Genomic DNA, 614 nt, shown 5'->3' on the forward strand with positions numbered 1-614 from the left:
GACGCTAAAAGCTCTAGTGAAGACGGATATGCCGAGAGGCAGTTCTGTCAACACCCACGTCCTCAACATGCGAGCTCATGTTGAGGAACTTGAGCATATGGGAGTGAACTTTGATGGTGACTTGGTTGCAGACTTGATCCTGATGTCATTACCCGAGGACTATAACCAGTTCGTTATGCAGTACCATATGCACGGGATGACAAAGAGCTTAGCCGAACTGCATGGGATGCTGAAATCGGCCGAGCAGGATATAGTGGTGCCCAAGACTGTGCTTGCTGTTGAGAACAAATCCAGCAAGAAGCGGCGGGATAAAGCCAAAAAGAAGGCGGCGAAAAAGGCAAAAGTTGCCTCTACGCCCAAGCCTAAGCCCGATAAGGGTGACTGTCATTACTGCGGAGTGTCTGGACACTGGAAGCGTAATTGTCACCTTTACTTGGAGGATCTGAAGGATAAGAAGCTTGGAGAAGCTTCTGCCTCAGGTATTCATGTTATAGAAGCTAACATCTGTACTATATCTTCGAGGTAAGCGTTCTAACGTTTCTGCGATTTCAATAGCAGCATGGTTCTAGGGTTTATCAATTTTTGTTTTATATCCGCTGCGCAAACCCTAGAAT

Source organism: Tarenaya hassleriana, unplaced genomic scaffold (genome assembly GCF_000463585.1).
Source record: "Tarenaya hassleriana unplaced genomic scaffold, ASM46358v1 Cleome58, whole genome shotgun sequence".
In the NCBI taxonomy this organism is placed as follows: Eukaryota; Viridiplantae; Streptophyta; class Magnoliopsida; order Brassicales; family Cleomaceae; genus Tarenaya; species Tarenaya hassleriana.